General features: G+C 31.1%; 1 non-coding gene and 1 pseudogene across 1 annotated transcript; both read left to right on the forward strand.

The window, feature by feature from the left end:
* The first annotated feature begins 181 nt into the window (after nucleotides 1-181).
* LOC120176207 overlaps nucleotides 182-13,360 on the forward strand; it is a 101,525-nt pseudogene continuing 88,346 nt past the window's right edge.
* TRNAL-CAA lies at nucleotides 1,844-1,926 on the forward strand. Its single transcript is given in 2 exon segments — nucleotides 1,844-1,881; nucleotides 1,890-1,926. It is a non-coding gene; the product is annotated as a tRNA-Leu (tRNA).

Below are 13,360 nucleotides of genomic sequence, written 5' to 3' on the forward strand. Positions count from 1 at the left end.
AACTCTCTCTCCTTGATTTTTTTTTGCAAACCGAGGCCCCCTCTGATTTTTCCTCCTCCCCTTTTTTTCTGGTTTTTTGCTTCGGTTTTATATCTCCTTACATCATAGATAAAATAAATTGATTTTATGATGATTTTTGTTGTTGCGTGGAGTGTTGGATTTGGAGCAGTATAGGCACGTGATGGTGGTAGCAGGCATGGTTGGTGGTGCAGGGCATGGGCACTCGGGATGGGATTGCACAGTGATGGAAGGCAACAACAACCAGGTCCGGGTCGAATTGTAATCGGGTCGTCATTGTAACTGGGTTTTGCAGTTGGGCCCGATTTGGATACTTGTTGCTTGTTTGGCCCGATTGGGCTTGTTAATGTAATTTGGGCTTGGTTGGGCTCGTTGTATTGGCCTGCAAAGGAAATAAAATAAACGTTAATAATAATAATAATAATAATAAACGGGTCTCCGGACTAAAACGGGTGTCGACACATTTGTTTTTTCATTTTTTTTAAATCATATGTATTTGTATCTCTATTCTAATATTCATCAAATACAAGATTTGAACACAAACATTATTCATTTGTAATAGTTGAAATTCATGCTTATTAACATTTGGACTTCAAGGTGCAGGATAAACATTTAAGTTAACATGACTCGTTGCATTGCAGTAACATTAGAGGGGTTATTTTCAAAAAAAAAAAAAAAAAAAACATTAGAGGGGTTAAACGTGAACTCTTTAATCATTTTTAAGTAGCAATCAATCTTGAATTAATGGACCAAACTCTTAACTATGCCCAGCTTATTTTGGGAGCAAATTTATGTTGAAAAAGATGAATTTAATTGATGGATTTAATATTTATATTAAATTCATATTTTTTTATTATTGTAAATTAAATATATTATTTAATTTGAATATCAGTAGGATATTTACTCTTTGAATATGTCAATTTTAAAAGGTATTTGTTATCTTTTTAACTTTGAATATTAAAGATAATTATATACATTTGTATATTCCAAATTAAAATAATAGGTATTTAAGTTTGAATAGTAAAATGAGTTTGATCTTTTGAATATTTTAAATTAAAAGATATTATTATATGTTTAAAGTTGAATATTAAAAGATATATGGTTGGATTAAATCTCTTTTGAAAATCCCTATAAATAGTGAGTTAACCTGCTAGGTTAAACAAAAGTTTTCATCTAGAATTTAAGAAATTTTTTTTCTTGAAAACTATTTTCTCTCCTTAGAAAATATTCGTTTTCCTCCTTAGTTTCCGGTGATAGTCGAAGGTAAAGATCGTTCGTGATCTCTGCGGATGTGCTACTGTAACTGATCATAAGTTGTTGTATCCTGGTAGACAGACGACTAACGAACTCGAGCACCAAAGGAGTGGCCGAAAATCTTTCTTAAGGAAACTGTGTAGTGCCAAGACTCAACTGATTTTGATCTCAACTGATCAAAATAAAAAGAGTATTTTCTTTCTATTTAAATTTTGATTTACTTTATGAAGTTTAACTTCTTTGTTTGATTTCTCAAGTTTAATTTTATCTCAATTGTTACTTCGGTCAACAACCTTAAGACAATAAACACGTTCATATCCCTTTAATTTTACAATTATATTATTATTATTATTATTATTAGTTTTATATACCATTCTCGGATTAATGTGTGATGTTTTTGTAACAATTTATAATGCTAACTCTTCTCTCTTTTGTTCTGTTTGGTAAGGAGTTGTGTACTTCGTTTTTAATTGTCTGCCTCTTGGTTCGATTTTCGTTCTCTTGACAACTCTCTGCATAAAAACACATTTACTAAAACATTAAAAAATATATTTTGTTTAGTCATGAAGAGGTCGGGATGGCCGAGTGGTCTAAGGCGTCAGACTCAAGTTGTTGTTCTCGTGGAGATCGTGAGTTCAAATCTCACTTCTGACAATTTACTTTTATATTTTCCGAAGAAATTTTTTAACCATTTTTTTATCTGCAAAAGTAGGGTGATCTTCAATGGAACATTGTTTCAGGCAGTTGGTAGGAATACAGAGCCACTATAATAGTCCTCAAAAGTATGTTGGGTAGTTGGCATTAAAAAGAAGCATAACTTAAGCAAACATTGTCTATGTTCAATGCTTCAAGTGAATAAACCATATAAATCTTCAATGCTCTAATATCATCAGCAAGTTTTTGGTGCCCAAACATATGGAATTATATATATATTATGCTTTTCGGACTTTCAATTTGTTTTTAAGATATCTGTACTCGAATAAGTATATTTGACTAGTTCATCAAACTGCTTATCTTTATTTTCTCATATTATCTAAGTTCGATGAATGAATGTTGATAAAGGTATAATTTACCTAAGAAAAACATGTTGAAGATTATGAAGGAGAAGGAAGCAGTGTTTGGGAACCTAATACTCAGGCCAAGTGAGTGTAGAAGCTAGGAAGTTGATTGGGGAGACTGGTTTGTTGGAACATATGCGGAAGCACTGGCTCCTGGAGGTGAAGAAAGATTCGTCATAATGCTGATGGGGCAATGGACAGTACGGAGCTAGGATCAAATTTTCTTGTTAAGAAAGTGAATGATAAAAGCGCTGCTATGGTTTCATGAAGAACAGAAAAGAAAACCAACAAAACAAAATATAAATGAAATAAGAATAAGAATTTACAGAGGGGCAAAAACAGGTAAAAAACTCTCGAAGATGACAGTCACAAGAGGTGGAGGGATGGTGGGGCTGAGGCGATTGTGGTGGCTTTACTTTGGCGTGTTGCATGTTTCAAAGTATGAAGAAGAAGACGGTGGCAGCGATGAGGAAAGGAATTTATAACATTAGTAACCGGTCAACGGGTCAGGTAAGCATTCAACGGACCATGTAAGTAGTTAGCAGTCCAACTCAACCGTTGAGGTGCAAATCCGTTTTAAATGATTTTTTTAAGTAAGAGTTAAATTAGCTGGTTAAAAGATGAAATATAATCAAATAGTATCAACTCAACCGTTTGAACATGTCACATTAAACTTACGTGACTACGATAACAATTATTAATAATTAAGTTATTGATTTGTTACAAAACGATAATAATAATGATTGTTTTTTAAGTAAATTCAGTGTTAAAAGAAAAAGGTTACTTATAATTCAATGATCATTTATGTAGTTTACCAATAATTAAACATAATCAAATTTAGATTAAAATTTTCTTATCATCTTCTTAACAAGAAAATATATATATATATATAGGTAAACTACACGGGTGACTACTAAACTATTGCCTATTTTCATTTTGACCATCAAAGTTTTGATTTGATCAATCTGACCATCCAACTATTTAAATATTTCAATTAAGCCTCTGACCGTTAATTTTTAACATAGGTGATGATGTGTCAGTTAATAAAATTGATATAATTATACGTTTGATCCTCAATACTTATATATTCTATCAATTTGATCCTAATTTTAATAAATAAAAATAAATTTAATTCTCAAAATAAATTGTACCATGTGTCACCATCCGATTGGAAATTAAATTTATTTTAATTTAATATATTTATTTTTCACCAATCAAAAGATTATACGTGTCACTGTCGGATGAAAAGAAAATTAAAAACACTTAAATTCGAAGCATGAAACTCAAACTTAGGTCTTTTGGGTTGTTGATGGGAAGCTCAACCACTAAGACAAGTTTTTTTTTTTTTTTTTGCTTTAAAGTGGACTACATATGATATATTATGTAACTCGTAATCTTAAATTCTTAATATTTTTTAAGTATAAAATTCATATCTTAATTTTAAAAATATATATTAAAAAATTATATATTTAAATTAAATCAATTTTTTGCAATTATTTTTAAATAATTGTATATGAATTATATTAAAAATTCATTTAGTGAATCAAAAGTTAGGGGTGAGCAAAACTTGACTTGAATCGAAAAATCAATTTTTTTGACTCGACTCGAAAAAACTCGGCTCGAAGAAATTTCAAGTTCAAATTGACTTGTAAAATACAAGTAGAATAATTCTAATTTTTAGTAATCAGTGGATTAATTTTCAAATTTGAGTCAAATCCTTCGATTGTGTATAATATAAATTTAAACAAAAACTTGAAAATTCAACTTGACTTGAATAGAAAAAAAATTCAAGTCCACTTCAAGTTATAAAATATGACTCATCAACTTGAATAACTCAATTTTTTACTCGACTACACTCGATCGAACACTCACCTCTATCCAAAGTCACAAAAACAACTTAAACCATAAATAAATTTATAATCCAAATATTAACTTTTTTTTCTTCACAGATTTTTTAGAATTATTTCTCATTTACTTTATATTTACAATCTTTTAAAAATAATTGTGAAAAAAATAATTTAAAATTATGAACTTATCAAACTCATTTTTATTTTTAAATGTTGCATTAATTATAATACGTGTGTGTGTTTAAATCTTGCATTTAATAGCGTGTGTTAAACTTGTTTCAATAATTTATTTATTAGATTTGTTTTAATATATATATATATATGTATGTATTTGTGTGTTATAGATAATTTAAATCAAAATATGTAGCAAAGTTTTCAAACTAACAGACAAAATTGGGAATTTAGCCTAATAGTTGAGATGTGCCCCAACATTCTTGGGGTCCTTAGTTCATACCTCTTAGGAACTTTTCATTTACCACTCTTATACATGTGGTGACACGTGTCACCACTTTATTGATGAAAAAAAATTAATTTAAAATAGTAAAATTAATTAAAAAAACACTCCAATAATATGTTGACAAATGATACCTCCAAATCAGAGGGTTAGTTTTTTAAATTAAATTAAAATTAATATTAAATTGATAGAATATATAAGTATTAATAACTAAATTTATAATTATACTAACTTTATTAGCTGACACGTCACCACATTCATTTAAAATTAATGACTAGTAACTTGATTAAAGTATTTAATAATTTAATTGTCTAATTGATCAAATTAAAACATCAATAATCAAAATAAAAATGAATAATAGTTTAATAGTCACACACATATCTATACAAAAGAAGGAAGGGCAATTAACACGCCTACAAACAGTTACACCCCTACACCTTAAGGGTGCGTTTGGTTTACAGAATGTAAGATTACCAGTGGGAATAAAAGATTACCAGTGAGAATAAAAGATTACCAGTGCGAATAAAAGATTACCAGGGAATAGGATTACGGGAATGTTACATTACTATGTTTGGTTTGTTTGGCAGGAATGTAAGATTACAGTGTTTGGTTGAATAATAAAAGATTACTAGAATGTATATTTTACCAAATTGTTCTTGTTCTATAGTTTTTAATAAGTGAAATTCTAAATATTTAAATAAAAATTATTTATATAAAAATTCTATCTGTTGATAATATATTACTTGAGTATTAAATATATCATGTATTATTTTAATTTTAATTAATATAAAATTTTGCATAATTTATGTAAAAATATATTACAATTTTACATCAACATTTAACTAAATATTTACATTGTGAAAACCAGCTTCAGTTCATACGTGACACATTCACTGAGAGGTTTCTTATATTTTTCAATCGACAATGTTTACATTCTTCTATATACAATAATTTATCATATATATTCATAATAATAAAAAGATGTAAATTATTTTTGTTATCTAAGATATAATATTTATTATATCTTCTATATACAATAATTTATTTATTTATTTTTTATATTTATACTTAATTCTGCATACTTTATCATTATTATTTATCTCATGAATTTATATTACAAAAACATAATTCAAATAAGTAAGAAAATATAACACTAAAAATCATATTGTCTATACTTTTATATTTCATCGTCATTCATCATTATCTTTGTTAATATTTTAATAAAATTATTAATACTTAGTCCTAATATGATTTGCATTGAAATTGAATGGCCATCATGGTCCGAAGGATGAGAGACTAATGGTGGCTACCTTTGTAGAAAATGGATTGAACTTGGGTGGGGCTGTTTCAGGCTCTGCCTTCTTAGCATTCAAGGAAGATTGTTCCGACAGCGGAACCACTCCATCGCGTCCATGGAAAAGCCTGAATGCCATGTCCAAATTTGGCCCGTCTTCGAAAATTGGACCCTTTGCTCCTCATACATGAGGTGTAGAAGTTAATTTGAACTTGAACCAAGAACATGATGCAAAAAACATAAAGCTCATAACATAATGATCCGTAATCTTACCGGTAGCGGAAAGGACATGGCATACGAGAAAGAGAAGTTTGTAGGCTCATTAATGTTTCTAATAAATGGACACCTGAGGATTTCCATTTGAGAAGTTGCGAAGTCCTCGCGTAAGCTTCTGAATGGAAAATTCATTTTAAAGTTGACCTGCACAAAGACATAAGAACTAATAATTCAAATCTAAGAATAGATAAAGCCCAGAATGATTACATCTCTAAGCATAAAAAGAACCATACATATATGAACAAATTAAGACCGAATAAAACCACTGACAAAACAAATCGATGCTAATTTTACTGCAAAATAAAATCAAACATATTTGAACAATTACAACAGTTCGATCCAGGAAAAAAAAGGAAAAGAGTTTAAGCTTTCAAACGATAAAATGTCAAAATCACAAACAAATTCAGAACCATAACTCTACCAAACACAAGTGTTGAGTTAATCGATTGACGGAATCGGCCAAGAGGGGGTTAATTGGCAATTAAAATTTTGTGGAAGCTTTTGCAGAAAATTGAAAGTAATTGCACAACGATTTAGAGTGGTTCGACTTTCTCAATCAAAGTCTACGTCCACTACCTTAGCTATCCACACTAAGGATTTTCCAACAAATTCACTAATTTGTTCTTTCTTTTGAGGCCAAAGAAATAACCTTACAACACCCTCAAGAATTATACCCCAATTCTTAAGAACACTCTTTCTCAAAGAGAAGATTACAAATTTCACAAACTTACAAGAAAAACCTCACAAGGTAAGATATTTGCACAATTCTAGAACAAAGAAAGAACACTCAAGAATAAATATAATTGAGCACAATAAGTGTTCTTGAAAGCAAAATGAATATTGAATGAAAAATAGGCTTTAAATGCTCAAACTTGAGGTTTGATGCTTTCTCTTTGATTCTCTCTTGATTCTAGTTGCTTGATATTTCTTGTTATTGATCAATGGCTTCTAAGCTTGTTTAAATACTCATTGAATCAATTCTGAACGTTGGGGATGATTAGTGGAGATAATAGAGCCGTTTTAGTGTGAAATCAATTAATAAAACAGCTTGGAGCGTGGGGGGAATCGGTTCCCCTCATAGGGAATCGGTTCCCCTCATAGGGAATCGGTTCCCTAAGTGTAAAATTCAAATATTTCGACCGTTAAACAGGGGGAATCGGTACCACCTGGGGGGAATCGGTTCCCTCCGAGCATTCTATTTTTTTCTCGGAGCCAAACCATTCAGGGGGAATCGGTATCCCTTGGGGGGGGGGGAGAATCAGTTCCCTCTGAGCAATATGGAATTTTTGGCTTTGAAATGGTTCAAAATATTTTGTAAAATTGTTTTGAAATTATTTTAAGACTAAAACTTACTTTTACACTTGAGTAAGGATTAAAAATGACTTTTGAAAGATTTGGAGTAATATTTTGATATTTGAATAATTATATCGAATATACTTAGAAAATCATTTGGAAAATCTTAAAATTCATTTAACTTAATTTGTTATATCGAAATATCAAAATGTTTTCAACAACAAGGAATTCACTAAATCATCCGTGAAAGAATGTAAAAGCATTGCAAATTACTCTTAACAAACTGGTACGAGGGATCTTAAGCTAAAGTCAAAACAATCTATAATGGATGATAAAATTGAAGCCCATAAATAGTAGATTCTCCAATTATTCTTCCAAAGACTTGAAATCTAATAACTAGAACAATTACCACAGAGATCAAAGAACAAAAGCCCGAACACAGTTGAAATCCATTATGTGGATCAACAAATTTCAACAAAAACAACGAATTCCCTTTCAAAATAATACTCGCATGGAATTATGAAAATTCTATCACAAATCCAGGAAAATAAGTGAAAATTTTACCTTCTGGATGAAATTTCAATAAATTTCAACAAAAACAACGAATTCCCTTTCAAAATAATACTCGCATGGAACTATGAAAACTCTATCACAAATCTAGAAAAAGAAGTGAAAATTCTATCACAAATCCAGGATGAAGGGGAACAAAAATAAAGAGGAAAATAAGAGGAAATGAAAAGAATGGAAACAAAGAAAATTCTATCACAAATCCATTTTTCTTTTATTATCCTTTTCGCTCAATTAACCATTGGACTCAAGCAACATTATTTTCTGCATGTCTACTCAGATCTCTATGGGAGGAGATTCAATGATATAACTAAACTAAAGCTAACAAAGTTAAAAATGCAATTTACAGTTTTTGACAAAGACCAAAGTCGTAAAAGAAGAAATTGAGGTGCATATTACATTTTTTGGGTTCCAATTAGAACAACTTGAAAAAGTTTCAACGCTCGAGTTTAATTTTGAAGTTGAGTTTCAAATCTCTATTCAAAGCTGATTCCATTGCAGTTGGGTCACTGATGGAATAAGAAAAGGAAAGAACAATGAAACGCTAAACACTACAGTCATCAAGAAAATAAGCAATAATGGGCATATCAGTGTAGCAGTAGAGAAAAATATAGAAACATGAGTGAAAACACAAACCCATAAAAACTGAACAATAAAACAAATTGAAATATCAACACCAAGAATCAAATAAAAATGTTGAAAATATCAATGCCAGAAACAAATACCTATAAGGGAGATGGGAGACTAATACGCCAAAAGCAAATCTGAATGCCAAATCGAAGAAGAAGTAGATTTTCTTTCAGCCAGAACCAAGCGGGGAGAAGGGTATTTTAGACAAGGGGACCGGGAATAAGCAAATACCTAAGAGAGATGGGGGACTAATATTCCCGGGAAAACAGGAAAAAAAATACCACTGTTGGTATTCATTCTTTACCTGCACTTGGAAATGTAACCCCATCCAAACATGGGTATCGTTACTAGGAAAAAAACATTCCTCCCAGGAATAAAATATGACGTGAATCAAACGGGGCCTAAGAGTAGTAAATCTTCTCTTGTCAGCTTTCGAGAGGGACCTGATCTCTTCCGGTGAATTTTCCAAAATAACAACATTCTCGGATTTCTAAAATCCTAGGCAAATAAATATGTTCAGACAAGGAAAACAACAGTCGCATATCTAAAATTCTTGGTAAAAATATATTAGAAGTATTTTTATTTTTGAAAAAATAATGTTATTCTCATATTATTTTTTGTGGCATTTCAACTCAAAAACAAATTTAATGTGCCCCTTCGCCTAATATTTTCTGTTGTTGATCGTTACGTTACTGACATGACAATTCATATTACTGACATGGTAGTCCACGATGCTGACATGATAATCCAAAATGATTAATGACATAACAGATGATATTACAGATAAACTAAATTGTTTTTTTGGTTTTATTCGAAGGTAAAATTGATTTTTTAAAGTTCCAGAACTTGTTTAATTTTTTAAATAAAAGTTATTTTAAATTATAAATATAAAATAATGCAAATATTTAAAAGGTTAAATTACTAAAAAAAATTTGAATAAACATATTAAAAATACTAAAAAAGTTATAAAAAATTTAATTTTTTGAATATATATCATATGTTATAAAATGATAACTTATAAATTATTAAAAAATTTAAAAATATTTTTAAAAAGTTATATTATACATAATGTATACAAGTAATTTACATATATATCACCAACACTTATACAAAGTATTTTTACTGAATTAATCGGAGACTTACAAAATTTAAATTATTCAAGATTTATAAATTTTGGATTATTCGAAACTTAATATTTTTTAATTATATTTTATGTTGAAACTTATTATATAATTATCTTTTAAATTAGTCGAGACTCACAAAAAGATAATTAGAAAACATAATAAGTTTTGACTAATCTAAAAATTATAAGTCTCAACGAATTTAATTTTTATAATTCTCATATAATCTATGAGATGTTACATGTATAATTTTATAAGTGTTTTTTTTGAATATTTAAATAATTTATTATTTAAAATTTAGCTTGTCTGCTTTGTCATCTACCACATCAGAAATCACTGTGTACTATCGTGTCAACTCCGTAGACCATCACGTCAGCACTATGAACTGTCACATCAATAATGTAACGACCAAAAACAGAAACCGTTGATTAATGAACCACATTAAATTTACTTTTTGAGTTGGAGGATCACATTAAGAGAAAAAAATAATATGGTGAGCATATTGATTTTTTTAAGTAATGGACCTTTAATATCTTTTTTCCAAAATCTTAAATATCCTCATTTTTTTCATTGGTCAACTTTCATTTCAGTCCATAACTCTTTGGTTTTTCAATGCAAACAACTATTTTTTTTGTAAGTTATACCTTTGACTCAGCTATTTACCTCTTTTATTTTTATCATTGATCTTTTAATTTTGTCAATCAGGCCACTAAACTATTTAATTGTTCTAAATCAAACCACTTGTCGTTAACATTTAACAGATTATGTGACGTGACAGTTAAATATTTTGGTATAATCACACTTTTAGTCAACTTTTTTACACATTCTCTCAATTTAGTCATATTTTTAATAAATTAAAATATATTTAATAATTGAATCACATGGAGCCACATGTCACCATTCAATTGGAGAATTGAATTTATTTTAATTGATTTTAATTCAATATATTTATTTTTCACCAATCAGAGGGCGACACGCGTCATCCTCTTATTGAAAGAAAATAAAGGAAAATGTTTTTTTTTTAGGAAAAATACCAATTTCATTAGATACCAATAGCATCTTCAATTGCATAATCCTTAATACAGTCAGGTTCGTCATACTAAAACCAAAATTGACTGGTTCTCGACAAGGCCGAATGTGCAAGAGTATGTGCTACCCTATTTGCCTCACGTTTCGTCTACAAAACCTTGAAGTCGTTGTTCTTGGCAAGAGGCTAATGTGCCTCGCTTAAAAGCAAGCCAATTACAGAAAAATCATGATGATGATTTACAAGCAGATTAACAATGGAGATAGCATCACCTTCGAGGATAACCTGATTCCAGCCATTTTCCAGCACAAGCCAAAGTCTGAAGATGAACGCCAATGCCTTTGGTGTTTCAGGAATTTGGGGTAAATTGAGTTTAAAAGGAAAAACCTTAATGACCATGCCATGGTGATCGCGAGCCACCACTCCAATTGTCGTTTGCTTCGAGTGAGCAATGTAAGAACCATCCACATTGATCTTGATGTACCCTAGATTTGGTCTTACCCATCATGTGCTCTGAGCTAGTTAATTGCCCATCTTCTTAAACCCATTAGCTACATTAGCTTTAGACAATTCCATCTGGAGGCCATACGCCGTGTTGGTCACCTCCCAATCGACAATCATTTCCCCATCACGTAACCAGTTATTTAGCCTATTCCATAAATTTCACAACTAAAATAACCAGCTTTGAGAACCCGATCCAGAGAAACATCATCCATTTCGAGCCACTTTTTGCAGGAAAAGCCCCACCAGTCAGATATTGAGGGCTTTAGACCTGAACTCAAAATGATGTAGCTTGACCGATGACAGTTTTTCAGCGCATGCAACATAGTCGCATGCTCCGAACCAAAAAGAAGGCAGATCTCATCAGAAAGTCGAGTGTTTTACAGCTTATCACCTGTCGGAAGTGTGTTGTTACAAATTCTCCATCCAATTATCTCAAAATTTTTTAGGGTGGGCATAGCCAGTCGTTTCCAAATCATGGATATGTCTCGAATGGTTCATTCCCACATGAACAACCAATTATACCCTGACTTAGCTAAATAACACCCCGAATTATGATAAACACATATAAGCTTACCCTCCGGAGTTGGGCTGATAATAACCTCTAAGATGCGCTTCGCATGTGATAACACCATAAAAAGGTCATTTATTGTTTACTTAGATTATTGTTTGTTCTAAAGCCCATGTCATAGCATTTAGAGTGCATTTAGGTAATATAGTTGCATTTGGTGGTAAAATCCTGTTGTAGCAAAATTGGTGCTGCTGAAGGAAAGGTCTTGTTTTTATGGTATTGTGCAGACAATGAAAGCTTAAGGAGAAGATGTGGCCGTTGTAGCATTAGGAGAAGATGTGGTCGTTGTAGCATGTTGGAGAAATTTCTACTATAGCATTCTATAGATGGAACGCTGAAAAACTTACCGCAACGAAAGATGGATAACATATTTAATGTAGAAAAGACAAAATAGTAAAAATATCTTTGCCAAGCTGTCCAGCCACACGTGACTCACCACCCGTACTGCAAAATTGGGATCACCTGCCACAAGTAACCGCCCATTCACGTGAGAAGGGTGTCACCTAGAGTACAAAGAGAATTTTGGGCCCAAAACCCTAGAAATATTCCCTCTATAAATACCTAAGGTACTCTACATTTAAAGGAGATTTTTGAGAGAGCATTTGGGATGTGACCTAAGATAGAGACGGCTGCACATTTCCTCTTCCTTTTCATTTTTCATCCCCTTTTCGTGGTGCCCTCCATAGCCGAGCTTGAAGGAGGTAGCAACTAGATCTCAAGAGAGGTTAGCTTGCTATGGCAATGCATGGTGGTACAACTAGGTCACAACAACAGCTCATTTGGGAGATTTTCTTCTCCTATTGCTTCATTTTCTATCTTTTTGGGCTTGTACTAAACTTGAATATTTTTGGATGAACTTATCCACACCATGTATTACCTTATTTAGTGTTGGATTTATGTTTAATTATTTTATTTTATGTTAATGGATGGTTTGGATATTTTTATGCTTAAATGTTGTTTTGCTCACTGTTTTTAACCTTATACGTTGTAGCATTATAAGAGCTTTTGAGAGATTGTCGTTTACTGTAGTGTAATATGCTTAGTCTTGTAAGAGTTTTTGAGAGATTGTCATTTTCTAAGTATAGATACCTAGTATCGAGAGAGTTAAGTTAGATTTACGTGAGCAAGAGAACTAAATCGGGATGGGGAGGTTCTAACCCACCTTAGAGATAAGGAGAGGGTTTCATTCTACTAAAAGGGATATTATTTTTTCGATAAGATTATATTGCTGTTAACACTAAGAGGTGCTGTTGTAGCATTAGTTTTATCAGGTTCCTTGGTTGAGCGAGTGTAGGAGCATTTTTAGCAAATCCTGTCGGGCAACATACTCATAGAAGAAGAGATCATCCTTAGCATAGAATATTATTGCCATAGTAAATCCATGCCATTTAACTCTAGATAGGCTCGATTGTGTGAGGTTATCAGTCTTATCTCATTTCTCAGAGTTCA

The sequence above is a fragment of the Hibiscus syriacus genome, unplaced genomic scaffold (assembly GCF_006381635.1).
Source record: "Hibiscus syriacus cultivar Baekdansim isolate YM2019G1 unplaced genomic scaffold, ASM638163v2 tig00112231_pilon, whole genome shotgun sequence".
Lineage (NCBI taxonomy): Eukaryota > Viridiplantae > Streptophyta > Magnoliopsida > Malvales > Malvaceae > Hibiscus > Hibiscus syriacus.